Raw genomic sequence first — 13,193 nt, 5'->3', positions numbered from 1 at the left:
TAGTGTTTTGATTAGAAACAAATCTGATGAATGCTCACTCTCACCGATGATGTGAGGGTTCCATATTCTTTTTTCCTTTGATGAACAGTCTATCCTGCTCCTTCCAAGAGGTGTCTCCTCTGAAGCAGCAGCAACAGCGCCCTCTGCAAAGAAAAGTCTAAAAAGCTTACAGCACCTGGTATTCCCAGGCGGTCTCCCATTCAAGTACTAACCAGGCCCCACCCTGCTTAACTTCCGAGATCGGACGAGATCGGGCGTGTTCAGGGTGGTATGGCCGTAAGCCATTAACTCCACCCACAATACCTCCTTTATACATGTGAATCATCACCATCATCAATGGTTCTTCTGTTGCTTTGCAACCATAGCATCTTGAAGTGTGGGTGGGCGGGAGGGTCAATTGTTCCAAAATCAATCTCAAGGTGCAATTTTGTCATATCGTTGCAAGAAAAAAATCATTACAATTTTCAAAAATGACCTTCAGCAATATTGTCAGTGTTTCATATCCAGTTGTTTCCCTGATGCAGAGTAAAGTCCCTGCTCTCTCATCGCTCTCTCCAAATAAGACAATTTGAAAATGATATGTTAACAAAACATGAATAAAGTAGTGTTTTGATTAGAAACAAATCTGATGAATGCTCACTTTCACCTTTCAGTGATGATGTGAGGGTTCCATATTCTTTTTTCCTTTGATGAACAGTCTTTCCTGCTCTTTCCAAGAGGTGTCTCCTCTGAAGCAGCAGCAACAGCGCCCTCTGCAAAGAAAAGTCTAAAAAGCTTACAGCACCTGGTATTCCCAGGCGGTCTCCCATCCAAGTACTAACCAGGCCCGACCCTGCTTAGCTTCCGAGATCAGACGAGATCGGGCGTGTGCAGGGTGGTATGGCCGTAAGCGATTAACTCCACCCACAATACCTCCTTTATACATGTGAATCATCACCATCATCAATGGTTCTTCTGTTGCTTTGCAACCATAGAATCTTGAGGTGTGGGTGGGCGGGAGGGTCAATTGTTCCAAAATCAATCTCAAGGTGCAATTTTGTCATATCGTTGCAAGAAAAAAATCATTACAATTTTCAAAAATGACCTTCAGCAATATTGTCAGGGTTTCATATCCACTTGTTTCCCTGATGCAGAGTAAACTTCCTGCTCTTTCATCGCTCTCTCCAAATAAGACAATTTGAAAATGATATGTTAATAAAACATGAATAAAGTAGTGTTTTGATTAGAAACAAATCTGATGAATGCTCACTCTCACCTTTCAGTGATGATGTGAGGTTTCCATATTCTTTTTTCCTTTGATGAACAGTCTTTCCTGCTCTTTCCAAGAGGTGTCTCCTCTGAAGCAGGAGCAACAGCGCCCTCTGCAAAGAAAAGTCTAAAAAGATTACAGCACCTGGTATTCCCAGGCGGTCTCCCATCCAAGTACTAACCAGGCCCGACCCTGCTTAGCTTCCGAGATCGGACGAGATCGGGCGTGTTCAGGGTGGTATGGCCGTAAGCCATTAACTCCACCCACAATACCTCCTTTATACATGTGAATCATCATCATCATCAATGGTTCTTCTGTTGCTTTGCAACCATAGAATCTTGAGGTGTGGGTGGGCGGGGGGGTCAATTGTTCCAAAATCAATCTCAAGGTGCAATTTTGTCATATCGTTGCAAGAAAAAAATCATTACAATTTTCAAAAATGACCTTCAGCAATATTGTCAGTGTTTCATATCCAGTTGTTTCCCTGATGCAGAGTAAACTCCCTGCTCTTTCATCGCTCTCTCCAAATAAGACAATTTGAAAATGATATGTTAATAAAACATGAATAAAGTAGTGTTTTGATTAGAAACAAATCTGATGAATGCTCACTCTCACCTTACAGTGATGATGTGAGGGTTCCATATTCTTTTTTCCTTTGATGAACAGTCTTTCCTGCTCTTTCCAAGAGGTGTCTCCTCTGAAGCAGCAGCAACAGCGCCCTATGCAAAGAAAAGTCTTAAAAGCTTACAGCACCTGGTATTCCCAGGCGGTCTCCCATCCAAGTACTAACCAGGCCCGATCCTGCTTAGCTTCCGAGATCGGACGTGTTGAGGGTGGTATGGCCGTAAGCGATTAACTCCACCCACAATACCTCCTTTATACATGTGAATCATCATCATCATCAATGGTTCTTCTGTTGCTTTGCAACCATAGAATCTTGAGGTGTGGGTGGGCGGGGGGGTCAATTGTTCCAAAATCAATCTCAAGGTGCAATTTTGTCATATCGTTGCAAGAAAAAAATCATTACAATTTTCAAAAATGACCTTCAGCAATATTGTCAGTGTTTCATATCCAGTTGTTTCCCTGATGCAGAGTAAACTCCTTGCTCTTTCATCGCTCTCTCCAAATAAGACAATTTGAAAATGATATGTTAATAAAACATGAATAAAGTAGTGTTTTGATTAGAAACAAATCTGATGAATGCTCACTTTCACCTTTCAGTGATGATGTGAGGGTTCCATATTCTTTTTTCCTTTGATGAACAGTCTTTCCTGCTCTTTCCAAGAGGTGTCTCCTCTGAAGCAGCAGCAACAGCGCCCTATGCAAAGAAAAGTCTTAAAAGCTTACAGCACCTGGTATTCCCAGGCGGTCTCCCATCCAAGTACTAACCAGGCCCGATCCTGCTTAGCTTCCGAGATCGGACGTGTTGAGGGTGGTATGGCCGTAAGCGATTAACTCCACCCACAATACCTCCTTTATACATGTGAATCATCATCATCATCAATGGTTCTTCTGTTGCTTTGCAACCATAGAATCTTGAGGTGTGGGTGGGCGGGGGGGTCAATTGTTCCAAAATCAATCTCAAGGTGCAATTTTGTCATATCGTTGCAAGAAAAAAATCATTACAATTTTCAAAAATGACCTTCAGCAATATTGTCAGTGTTTCATATCCAGTTGTTTCCCTGATGCAGAGTAAACTCCTTGCTCTTTCATCGCTCTCTCCAAATAAGACAATTTGAAAATGATATGTTAATAAAACATGAATAAAGTAGTGTTTTGATTAGAAACAAATCTGATGAATGCTCACTTTCACCTTTCAGTGATGATGTGAGGGTTCCATATTCTTTTTTCCTTTGATGAACAGTCTTTCCTGCTCTTTCCAAGAGGTGTCTCCTCTGAAGCAGGAGCAACAGCGCCCTCTGCAAAGAAAAGTCTAAAAAGCTTACAGCACCTGGTATTCCCAGGCGGTCTCCCATCCAAGTACTAACCAGGCCCGACCCTGCTTAGCTTCCGAGATCAGACGTGTTCAGGGTGGTATGGCCCTAAGCGATTAACTCCACCCACAATACCTCCTTTATACATGTGAATCATCACCATCATCAATGGTTCTTCTGTTGCTTTGCAACCATAGCATCTTGAGGTGTGGGTGGGCGGGAGGGTCAATTGTTCCAAAATCAATCTCAAGGTGCAATTTTGTCATATCGTTGCAAGAAAAAAATCATTACAATTTTCAAAAATGACCTTCAGCAATATTGTCAGTGTTTCATATCCAGTTGTTTCCCTGATGCAGAGTAAACTCCCTGCTCTTTCATCGCTCTCTCCAAATAAGACAATTTGAAAATGATATGTTAATAAAACATGAATAAAGTAGTGTTTTGATTAGAAACAAATCTGATGAATGCTCACTTTCACCTTTCAGTGATGATGTGAGGGTTCCATATTCTTTTTTCCTTTGATGAACAGTCTTTCCTGCTCTTTCCAAGAGGTGTCTCCTCTGAAGCAGGAGCAACAGCGCCCTCTGCAAAGAAAAGTCTAAAAAGCTTACAGCACCTGGTATTCCCAGGCGGTCTCCCATCCAAGTACTAACCAGGCCCGACCCTGCTTAGCTTCCGAGATCAGACGTGTTCAGGGTGGTATGGCCATAAGCGATTAACTCCACCCACAATACCTCCTTTATACATGTGAATCATCACCATCATCAATGGTTCTTCTGTTGCTTTGCAACCATAGCATCTTGAGGTGTGGGTGGGCGGGAGGGTCAATTGTTCCAAAATCAATCTCAAGGTGCAATTTTGTCATATCGTTGCAAGAAAAAAATCATTACAATTTTCAAAAATGACCTTCAGCAATATTGTCAGTGTTTCATATCCAGTTGTTTCCCTGATGCAGAGGAAACTCCCTGCTCTTTCATCGCTCTCTCCAAATAAGACAATTTGAAAATGATATGTTAATAAAACATGAATAAAGTAGTGTTTTGATTAGAAACAAATCTGATGAATGCTCACTCTCACCGATGATGTGAGGGTTCCATATTCTTTTTTTCTTTGATGAACAGTCTTTCCTGCTCTTTCCAAGAGGTGTCTCCTCTGAAGCAGCAGCAACAGCGCCCTCTGCAAAGAAAAGTCTAAAAAGATTACAGCACCTGGTATTCCCAGGCGGTCTCCCATCCAAGTACTAACCAGGCCCGACCCTGCTTAGCTTCCGAGATCGGACGAGATCGGGCGTGTTCAGGGTGGTATGGCCGTTAGCGATTAACTCCACCCACAATACCTCCTTTATACATGTGAATCATCATCATCATCAATGGTTCTTCTGTTGCTTTGCAACCATAGAATCTTGAGGTGTGGGTGGGCGGGGGGGTCAATTGTTCCAAAATCAATCTCAAGGTGCAATTTTGTCATATCGTTGCAAGAAAAAAATCATTACAATTTTCAAAAATGACCTTCAGCAATATTGTCAGTGTTTCATATCCAGTTGTTTCCCTGATGCAGAGTAAACTCCTTGCTCTTTCATCGCTCTCTCCAAATAAGACAATTTGAAAATGATATGTTAATAAAACATGAATAAAGTAGTGTTTTGATTAGAAACAAATCTGATGAATGCTCACTTTCACCTTTCAGTGATGATGTGAGGGTTCCATATTCTTTTTTCCTTTGATGAACAGTCTTTCCTGCTCTTTCCAAGAGGTGTCTCCTCTGAAGCAGGAGCAACAGCGCCCTCTGCAAAGAAAAGTCTAAAAAGCTTACAGCACCTGGTATTCCCAGGCGGTCTCCCATCCAAGTACTAACCAGGCCCGACCCTGCTTAGCTTCCGAGATCGGACGTGTTGAGGGTGGTATGGCCGTAAGCGATTAACTCCACCCACAATACCTCCTTTATACATGTGAATCATCATCATCATCAATGGTTCTTCTGTTGCTTTGCAACCATAGAATCTTGAGGTGTGGGTGGGCGGGGGGGTCAATTGTTCCAAAATCAATCTCAAGGTGCAATTTTGTCATATCGTTGCAAGAAAAAAATCATTACAATTTTCAAAAATGACCTTCAGCAATATTGTCAGTGTTTCATATCCAGTTGTTTCCCTGATGCAGAGTAAACTCCTTGCTCTTTCATCGCTCTCTCCAAATAAGACAATTTGAAAATGATATGTTAATAAAACATGAATAAAGTAGTGTTTTGATTAGAAACAAATCTGATGAATGCTCACTTTCACCTTTCAGTGATGATGTGAGGGTTCCATATTCTTTTTTCCTTTGATGAACAGTCTTTCCTGCTCTTTCCAAGAGGTGTCTCCTCTGAAGCAGGAGCAACAGCGCCCTCTGCAAAGAAAAGTCTAAAAAACTTACAGCACCTGGTATTCCCAGGCGGTCTCCCATCCAAGTACTAACCAGGCCCGACCCTGCTTAGCTTCCGAGATCAGACGTGTTCAGGGTGGTATGGCCATAAGCGATTAACTCCACCCACAATACCTCCTTTATACATGTGAATCATCACCATCATCAATGGTTCTTCTGTTGCTTTGCAACCATAGCATCTTGAGGTGTGGGTGGGCGGGAGGGTCAATTGTTCCAAAATCAATCTCAAGGTGCAATTTTGTCATATCGTTGCAAGAAAAAAATCATTACAATTTTCAAAAATGACCTTCAGCAATATTGTCAGTGTTTCATATCCAGTTGTTTCCCTGATGCAGAGGAAACTCCCTGCTCTTTCATCGCTCTCTCCAAATAAGACAATTTGAAAATGATATGTTAATAAAACATGAATAAAGTAGTGTTTTGATTAGAAACAAATCTGATGAATGCTCACTTTCACCTTTCAGTGATGATGTGAGGGTTCCATATTCTTTTTTCCTTTGATGAACAGTCTTTCCTGCTCTTTCCAAGAGGTGTCTCCTCTGAAGCAGCAGCAACAGCGCACTCTGCAAAGAAAAGTCTAAAAAGCTTACAGCACCTGGTATTCCCAGGCGGTCTCCCATTCAAGTACTAACCAGGCCCGACCCTGCTTAGCTTCCGAGATCGGACGAGATCGGGCGTGTTCAGGGTGGTATGGCCCTAAGCGATTAACTCCACCCACAATACCTCCTTTATACATGTGAATCATCATCATCATCAATGGTTCTTCTGTTGCTTTGCAACCATAGAATCTTGAGGTGTGGGTGGGCGGGGGGGTCAATTGTTCCAAAATCAATCTCAAGGTGCAATTTTGTCATATCGTTGCAAGAAAAAAATCATTACAATTTTCAAAAATGACCTTCAGCAATATTGTCAGTGTTTCATATCCAGTTGTTTCCCTGATGCAGAGTAAACTCCTTGCTCTTTCATCGCTCTCTCCAAATAAGACAATTTGAAAATGATATGTTAATAAAACATGAATAAAGTAGTGTTTTGATTAGAAACAAATCTGATGAATGCTCACTTTCACCTTTCAGTGATGATGTGAGGGTTCCATATTCTTTTTTCCTTTGATGAACAGTCTTTCCTGCTCTTTCCAAGAGGTGTCTCCTCTGAAGCAGGAGCAACAGCGCCCTCTGCAAAGAAAAGTCTAAAAAGCTTACAGCACCTGGTATTCCCAGGCGGTCTCCCATCCAAGTACTAACCAGGCCCGACCCTGCTTAGCTTCCGAGATCAGACGTGTTCAGGGTGGTATGGCCATAAGCGATTAACTCCACCCACAATACCTCCTTTATACATGTGAATCATCACCATCATCAATGGTTCTTCTGTTGCTTTGCAACCGTAGCATCTTGATGTGTGGGCGGGTTGGGGGGGTCAATAGTTCAAAAATCAATCTCAAGGTGCAATTTTGTCATATCGTTGCAAGAAAAAAATCATTACAATTTTCAAAAATGACCTTCAGCAATATTGTCAGTGTTTCATATCCAGTTGTTTCCCTGATGCAGAGTAAACTCCCTGCTCTTTCATCGCTCTCTCCAAATAAGACAATTTGAAAATGATATGTTAATAAAACATGAATAAAGTAGTGTTTTGATTAGAAACAAATCTGATGAATGCTCACTCTCACCGATGATGTGAGGGTTCCATATTCTTTTTTCCTTTGATGAACAGTCTATCCTGCTCTTTCCAAGAGGTGTCTCCTCTGAAGCAGCAGCAACAGCGCCCTCTGCAAAGAAAAGTCTAAAAAGCTTACAGCACCTGGTATTCCCAGGCAGTCTCCCATTCAAGTACTAACCAGGCCCCACCCTGCTTAACTTCCGAGATCGGACGAGATCGGGCGTGTTCAGGGTGGTATGGCCGTAAGCCATTAACTCCACCCACAATACCTCCTTTATACATGTGAATCATCACCATCATCAATGGTTCTTCTGTTGCTTTGCAACCATAGCATCTTGAAGTGTGGGTGGGCGGGAGGGTCAATTGTTCCAAAATCAATCTCAAGGTGCAATTTTGTCATATCGTTGCAAGAAAAAAATCATTACAATTTTCAAAAATGACCTTCAGCAATATTGTCAGTGTTTCATATCCAGTTGTTTCCCTGATGCAGAGTAAACTCCCTGCTCTCTCATCGCTCTCTCCAAATAAGACAATTTGAAAATGATATGTTAACAAAACATGAATAAAGTAGTGTTTTGATTAGAAACAAATCTGATGAATGCTCACTTTCACCTTTCAGTGATGATGTGAGGGTTCCATATTCTTTTTTCCTTTGATGAACAGTCTTTCCTGCTCTTTCCAAGAGGTGTCTCCTCTGAAGCAGCAGCAACAGCGCCCTCTGCAAAGAAAAGTCTAAAAAGCTTACAGCACCTGGTATTCCCAGGCGGTCTCCCATTCAAGTACTAACCAGGCCCGACCCTGCTTAGCTTCCGAGATCGGACGAGATCGGGCGTGTTCAGGGTGGTATGGCCGTAAGCGATTAACTCCACCCACAATACCTCCTTTATACATGTGAATCATCACCATCATCAATGGTTCTTCTGTTGCTTTGCAACCATAGCATCTTGAGGTGTGGGTGGGCGGGGGGGTCAATTGTTCCAAAATCAATCTCAAGGTGTAATTTTGTCATATCGTTGCAAGAAAAAAATCATTACAATTTTCAAAAGTGACCTTCAGCAATATTGTCAGTGTTTCATATCCAGTTGTTTCCCTGATGCAGAGTAAACTCCCTGCTCTCTCATCGCTCTCTCCAAATAAGACAATTTGAAAATGATATGTTAATAAAACATGAATAAAGTAGTGTTTTGATTAGAAACAAATCTGATGAATGCTCACTCTCACCTTTCAGTGATGATGTGAGGGTTCCATATTCTTTTTTCCTTTGATGAACAGTCTTTCCTGCTCTTTCCAAGAGGTGTCTCCTCTGAAGCAGCAGCAACAGCGCCCTCTGCAAAGAAAAGTCTAAAAAGCTTACAGCACCTGGTATTCCCAGGCGGTCTCCCATCCAAGTACTAACCAGGCCCGACCCTGCTTAGCTTCCGAGATCGGACGAGATCGGGCGTGTTCAGGGTGGTATGGCCGTAAGCCATTAACTCCACCCACAATACCTCCTTTATACATGTGAATCATCATCATCATCAATGGTTCTTCTGTTGCTTTGCAACCATAGAATCTTGAGGTGTGGGTGGGCGGGGGGGTCAATTGTTCCAAAATCAATCTCAAGGTGCAATTTTGTCATATCGTTGCAAGAAAAAAATCATTACAATTTTCAAAAATGACCTTCAGCAATATTGTCAGTGTTTCATATCCAGTTGTTTCCCTGATGCAGAGTAAACTCCCTGCTCTTTCATCGCTCTCTCCAAATAAGACAATTTGAAAATGATATGTTAATAAAACATGAATAAAGTAGTGTTTTGATTAGAAACAAATCTGATGAATGCTCACTCTCACCTTTCAGTGATGATGTGAGGGTTCCATATTCTTTTTTCCTCTGATGAACAGTCTTTCCTGCTCTTTCCAAGAGGTGTCTCCTCTGAAGCAGCAGCAACAGCGCCCTCTGCAAAGAAATTCTAAAAAGCTTACAGCACCTGGTATTCCCAGGCGGTCTCCCATTCAAGTACTAACCAGGCCCCACCCTGCTTAACTTCCGAGATCGGACGAGATCGGGCGTGTTCAGGGTGGTATGGCCGTAAGCCATTAACTCCACCCACAATACCTCCTTTATACATGTGAATCATCACCATCATCAATGGTTCTTCTGTTGCTTTGCAACCATAGCATCTTGAGGTGTGGGTGGGCGGGAGGGTCAATTGTTCCAAAATCAATCTCAAGGTGCAATTTTGTCATATCGTTGCAAGAAAAAAATCATTACAATTTTCAAAAATGACCTTCAGCAATATTGTCAGTGTTTCATATCCAGTTGTTTCCCTGATGCAGAGGAAACTCCCTGCTCTTTCATCGCTCTCTCCAAATAAGACAATTTGAAAATGATATGTTAATAAAACATGAATAAAGTAGTGTTTTGATTAGAAACAAATCTGATGAATGCTCACTTTCACCTTTCAGTGATGATGTGAGGGTTCCATATTCTTTTTTCCTTTGATGAACAGTCTTTCCTGCTCTTTCCAAGAGGTGTCTCCTCTGAAGCAGCAGCAACAGCGCACTCTGCAAAGAAAAGTCTAAAAAGCTTACAGCACCTGGTATTCCCAGGCGGTCTCCCATTCAAGTACTAACCAGGCCCGACCCTGCTTAGCTTCCGAGATCGGACGAGATCGGGCGTGTTCAGGGTGGTATGGCCCTAAGCGATTAACTCCACCCACAATACCTCCTTTATACATGTGAATCATCACCATCATCAATGGTTCTTCTGTTGCTTTGCAACCATAGCATCTTGAGGTGTGGGTGGGCGGGAGGGTCAATTGTTCCAAAATCAATCTCAAGGTGCAATTTTGTCATATCGTTGCAAGAAAAAAATCATTACAATTTTCAAAAATGACCTTCAGCAATATTGTCAGTGTTTCATATCCAGTTGTTTCCCTGATGCAGAGTAAACTCCCTGCTCTTTCATCGCTCTCTCCAAATAAGACAATTTGAAAATGATATGTTAATAAAACATGAATAAAGTAGTGTTTTGATTAGAAACAAATCTGATGAATGCTCACTTTCACCTTTCAGTGATGATGTGAGGGTTCCATATTCTTTTTTCCTTTGATGAACAGTCTTTCCTGCTCTTTCCAAGAGGTGTCTCCTCTGAAGCAGGAGCAACAGCGCCCTCTGCAAAGAAAAGTCTAAAAAGCTTACAGCACCTGGTATTCCCAGGCGGTCTCCCATTCAAGTACTAACCAGGCCCGACCCTGCTTAGCTTCCGAGATCGGACGAGATCGGGCGTGTTCAGGGTGGTATGGCCGTAAGCGATTAACTCCACCCACAATACCTCCTTTATACATGTGAATCATCACCATCATCAATGGTTCTTCTGTTGCTTTGCAACCATAGCATCTTGAGGTGTGGGTGGGCGGGGGGGTCAATTGTTCCAAAATCAATCTCAAGGTGTAATTTTGTCATATCGTTGCAAGAAAAAAATCATTACAATTTTCAAAAGTGACCTTCAGCAATATTGTCAGTGTTTCATATCCAGTTGTTTCCCTGATGCAGAGTAAACTCCCTGCTCTCTCATCGCTCTCTCCAAATAAGACAATTTGAAAATGATATGTTCATAAAACACGAATAAAGTAGTGTTTTGATTAGAAACAAATCTGATGAATGCTCACTCTCACCTTTCAGTGATGATGTGAGGGTTCCATATTCTTTTTTCCTTTGATGAACAGTCTTTCCTGCTCTTTCCAAGAGGTGTCTCCTCTGAAGCAGCAGCAACAGCGCCCTCTGCAAAGAAAAGTCTAAAAAGCTTACAGCACCTGGTATTCCCAGGCGGTCTCCCATCCAAGTACTAACCAGGCCCGACCCTGCTTAGCTTCCGAGATCAGACGAGATCGGGCGTGTTCAGGGTGGTATGGCCGTAAGCGATTAACTCCACCCACAATACCTCCTTTATACATGTGAATCATCACCATCATCAATGGTTCTTCTGTTGCTTTGCAACCATAGAATCTTGAGGTGTGGGTGGGCGGGAGGGTCAATTGTTCCAAAATCAATCTCAAGGTGCAATTTTGTCATATCGTTGCAAGAAAAAAATCATTACAATTTTCAAAAATGACCTTCAGCAATATTGTCAGTGTTTCATATCCAGTTGTTTCCCTGATGCAGAGGAAACTCCCTGCTCTTTCATCGCTCTCTCCAAATAAGACAATTTGAAAATGATATGTTAATAAAACATGAATAAAGTAGTGTTTTGATTAGAAACAAATCTGATGAATGCTCACTTTCACCTTTCAGTGATGATGTGAGGGTTCCATATTCTTTTTTCCTTTGATGAACAGTCTTTCCTGCTCTTTCCAAGAGGTGTCTCCTCTGAAGCAGCAGCAACAGCGCACTCTGCAAAGAAAAGTCTAAAAAGCTTACAGCACCTGGTATTCCCAGGCGGTCTCCCATTCAAGTACTAACCAGGCCCGACCCTGCTTAGCTTCCGAGATCGGACGAGATCGGGCGTGTTCAGGGTGGTATGGCCCTAAGCGATTAACTCCACCCACAATACCTCCTTTATACATGTGAATCATCACCATCATCAATGGTTCTTCTGTTGCTTTGCAACCATAGCATCTTGAGGTGTGGGTGGGCGGGAGGGTCAATTGTTCCAAAATCAATCTCAAGGTGCAATTTTGTCATATCGTTGCAAGAAAAAAATCATTACAATTTTCAAAAATGACCTTCAGCAATATTGTCAGTGTTTCATATCCAGTTGTTTCCCTGATGCAGAGTAAACTCCCTGCTCTTTCATCGCTCTCTCCAAATAAGACAATTTGAAAATGATATGTTAATAAAACATGAATAAAGTAGTGTTTTGATTAGAAACAAATCTGATGAATGCTCACTTTCACCTTTCAGTGATGATGTGAGGGTTCCATATTCTTTTTTCCTTTGATGAACAGTCTTTCCTGCTCTTTCCAAGAGGTGTCTCCTCTGAAGCAGGAGCAACAGCGCCCTCTGCAAAGAAAAGTCTAAAAAGCTTACAGCACCTGGTATTCCCAGGCGGTCTCCCATTCAAGTACTAACCAGGCCCGACCCTGCTTAGCTTCCGAGATCGGACGAGATCGGGCGTGTTCAGGGTGGTATGGCCGTAAGCGATTAACTCCACCCACAATACCTCCTTTATACATGTGAATCATCACCATCATCAATGGTTCTTCTGTTGCTTTGCAACCATAGCATCTTGAGGTGTGGGTGGGCGGGGGGGTCAATTGTTCCAAAATCAATCTCAAGGTGTAATTTTGTCATATCGTTGCAAGAAAAAAATCATTACAATTTTCAAAAGTGACCTTCAGCAATATTGTCAGTGTTTCATATCCAGTTGTTTCCCTGATGCAGAGTAAACTCCCTGCTCTCTCATCGCTCTCTCCAAATAAGACAATTTGAAAATGATATGTTCATAAAACACGAATAAAGTAGTGTTTTGATTAGAAACAAATCTGATGAATGCTCACTCTCACCTTTCAGTGATGATGTGAGGGTTCCATATTCTTTTTTCCTTTGATGAACAGTCTTTCCTGCTCTTTCCAAGAGGTGTCTCCTCTGAAGCAGCAGCAACAGCGCCCTCTGCAAAGAAAAGTCTAAAAAGCTTACAGCACCTGGTATTCCCAGGCGGTCTCCCATCCAAGTACTAACCAGGCCCGACCCTGCTTAGCTTCCGAGATCAGACGAGATCGGGCGTGTTCAGGGTGGTATGGCCGTAAGCGATTAACTCCACCCACAATACCTCCTTTATACATGTGAATCATCACCATCATCAATGGTTCTTCTGTTGCTTTGCAACCATAGAATCTTGAGGTGTGGGTGGGCGGGAGGGTCAATTGTTCCAAAATCAATCTCAAGGTGCAATTTTGTCATATCGTTGCAAGAAAAAAATCATTACAATTTTCAAAAATGACCTTCAGCAATATT

The 13,193-nt window shown here is 42.1% G+C and overlaps 15 non-coding genes and 7 pseudogenes across 15 annotated transcripts; all 22 read right to left on the bottom strand.

Moving 5' to 3' along the window:
* Positions 1 to 163: 163 nt before the first annotated feature.
* On the bottom strand, positions 164 to 282 carry LOC138410153 (5S ribosomal RNA). Its single transcript, XR_011242949.1, has one exon. It is a non-coding gene; the product is annotated as a 5S ribosomal RNA (ribosomal RNA).
* Positions 283 to 772: 490 nt separating this feature from the next.
* LOC138408165 (5S ribosomal RNA) lies at positions 773 to 891 on the bottom strand. Its single transcript, XR_011241483.1, has one exon. It is a non-coding gene; the product is annotated as a 5S ribosomal RNA (ribosomal RNA).
* A 490-nt stretch (positions 892 to 1,381) lies between these two features.
* LOC138408171 (5S ribosomal RNA) lies at positions 1,382 to 1,500 on the bottom strand. The gene has a single exon (XR_011241489.1). It is a non-coding gene; the product is annotated as a 5S ribosomal RNA (ribosomal RNA).
* Positions 1,501 to 1,990: 490 nt separating this feature from the next.
* On the bottom strand, positions 1,991 to 2,099 carry LOC138409900 (5S ribosomal RNA; annotated as a pseudogene).
* Positions 2,100 to 2,589: 490 nt separating this feature from the next.
* On the bottom strand, positions 2,590 to 2,698 carry LOC138409899 (5S ribosomal RNA; annotated as a pseudogene).
* A 490-nt stretch (positions 2,699 to 3,188) lies between these two features.
* Positions 3,189 to 3,297, bottom strand: LOC138409866 (5S ribosomal RNA; annotated as a pseudogene).
* Positions 3,298 to 3,787: 490 nt separating this feature from the next.
* Positions 3,788 to 3,896, bottom strand: LOC138409807 (5S ribosomal RNA; annotated as a pseudogene).
* A 483-nt stretch (positions 3,897 to 4,379) lies between these two features.
* LOC138408684 (5S ribosomal RNA) lies at positions 4,380 to 4,498 on the bottom strand. Its single transcript, XR_011242003.1, has one exon. It is a non-coding gene; the product is annotated as a 5S ribosomal RNA (ribosomal RNA).
* A 490-nt stretch (positions 4,499 to 4,988) lies between these two features.
* LOC138409791 (5S ribosomal RNA) lies at positions 4,989 to 5,097 on the bottom strand (annotated as a pseudogene).
* Positions 5,098 to 5,587: 490 nt separating this feature from the next.
* Positions 5,588 to 5,696, bottom strand: LOC138409867 (5S ribosomal RNA; annotated as a pseudogene).
* Positions 5,697 to 6,186: 490 nt separating this feature from the next.
* LOC138408729 (5S ribosomal RNA) lies at positions 6,187 to 6,305 on the bottom strand. Its single transcript, XR_011242048.1, has one exon. It is a non-coding gene; the product is annotated as a 5S ribosomal RNA (ribosomal RNA).
* A 490-nt stretch (positions 6,306 to 6,795) lies between these two features.
* Positions 6,796 to 6,904, bottom strand: LOC138409805 (5S ribosomal RNA; annotated as a pseudogene).
* Positions 6,905 to 7,388: 484 nt separating this feature from the next.
* Positions 7,389 to 7,507, bottom strand: LOC138408474 (5S ribosomal RNA). Its single transcript, XR_011241793.1, has one exon. It is a non-coding gene; the product is annotated as a 5S ribosomal RNA (ribosomal RNA).
* A 490-nt stretch (positions 7,508 to 7,997) lies between these two features.
* On the bottom strand, positions 7,998 to 8,116 carry LOC138408021 (5S ribosomal RNA). The gene has a single exon (XR_011241339.1). It is a non-coding gene; the product is annotated as a 5S ribosomal RNA (ribosomal RNA).
* Positions 8,117 to 8,606: 490 nt separating this feature from the next.
* Positions 8,607 to 8,725, bottom strand: LOC138408290 (5S ribosomal RNA). Its single transcript, XR_011241609.1, has one exon. It is a non-coding gene; the product is annotated as a 5S ribosomal RNA (ribosomal RNA).
* A 489-nt stretch (positions 8,726 to 9,214) lies between these two features.
* Positions 9,215 to 9,333, bottom strand: LOC138410152 (5S ribosomal RNA). Its single transcript, XR_011242948.1, has one exon. It is a non-coding gene; the product is annotated as a 5S ribosomal RNA (ribosomal RNA).
* A 490-nt stretch (positions 9,334 to 9,823) lies between these two features.
* On the bottom strand, positions 9,824 to 9,942 carry LOC138408728 (5S ribosomal RNA). Its single transcript, XR_011242046.1, has one exon. It is a non-coding gene; the product is annotated as a 5S ribosomal RNA (ribosomal RNA).
* Positions 9,943 to 10,432: 490 nt separating this feature from the next.
* On the bottom strand, positions 10,433 to 10,551 carry LOC138408020 (5S ribosomal RNA). Its single transcript, XR_011241338.1, has one exon. It is a non-coding gene; the product is annotated as a 5S ribosomal RNA (ribosomal RNA).
* A 490-nt stretch (positions 10,552 to 11,041) lies between these two features.
* LOC138410112 (5S ribosomal RNA) lies at positions 11,042 to 11,160 on the bottom strand. The gene has a single exon (XR_011242908.1). It is a non-coding gene; the product is annotated as a 5S ribosomal RNA (ribosomal RNA).
* A 490-nt stretch (positions 11,161 to 11,650) lies between these two features.
* LOC138408727 (5S ribosomal RNA) lies at positions 11,651 to 11,769 on the bottom strand. Its single transcript, XR_011242045.1, has one exon. It is a non-coding gene; the product is annotated as a 5S ribosomal RNA (ribosomal RNA).
* Positions 11,770 to 12,259: 490 nt separating this feature from the next.
* On the bottom strand, positions 12,260 to 12,378 carry LOC138408019 (5S ribosomal RNA). Its single transcript, XR_011241337.1, has one exon. It is a non-coding gene; the product is annotated as a 5S ribosomal RNA (ribosomal RNA).
* Positions 12,379 to 12,868: 490 nt separating this feature from the next.
* LOC138410111 (5S ribosomal RNA) lies at positions 12,869 to 12,987 on the bottom strand. The gene has a single exon (XR_011242907.1). It is a non-coding gene; the product is annotated as a 5S ribosomal RNA (ribosomal RNA).
* Positions 12,988 to 13,193: the final 206 nt, after the last annotated feature.

This window comes from Paralichthys olivaceus, chromosome 5 (genome assembly GCF_024713975.1).
Source record: "Paralichthys olivaceus isolate ysfri-2021 chromosome 5, ASM2471397v2, whole genome shotgun sequence".
Taxonomy (NCBI): Eukaryota; Metazoa; Chordata; class Actinopteri; order Pleuronectiformes; family Paralichthyidae; genus Paralichthys; species Paralichthys olivaceus.
Note: the sequence above shows the minus strand (reverse complement) of the source record. Positions and strands in the feature narration are given on the sequence as shown.